Genomic DNA, 325 nt, shown 5'->3' with positions numbered 1-325 from the left:
AGCTTGTTGATTTTTCATCAATCTTGCTTTTGGAGCAGTGATCTGCTAAGGCTTGGCTGGCCTTTGGCCATGTCTAGTGTTATGGACCGAAGCTTTCTTTGAAAGCTTGGCTGGCTGTGAAGCCATGTCTAATTCCTGGACCGGAGTCTTAGACTAGCATTGCACTGATTCCTGGAATTCTCATTAAGAATTTTGATATCCTTTTTTCCACTTAATTTTCGAAAAACACAAAAAAAAATTTTACAAAATTATAAAATCCAAAAAAATGTTTCTTGTTTAAGTTTAGTGTCTCATCATAAGTTTGGTGTCAATTGCATGCATTCAT

Source organism: Arachis duranensis, chromosome 5 (assembly GCF_000817695.3).
Source record: "Arachis duranensis cultivar V14167 chromosome 5, aradu.V14167.gnm2.J7QH, whole genome shotgun sequence".
NCBI classification, from domain to species: Eukaryota; Viridiplantae; Streptophyta; class Magnoliopsida; order Fabales; family Fabaceae; genus Arachis; species Arachis duranensis.
Note: the sequence above shows the minus strand (reverse complement) of the source record.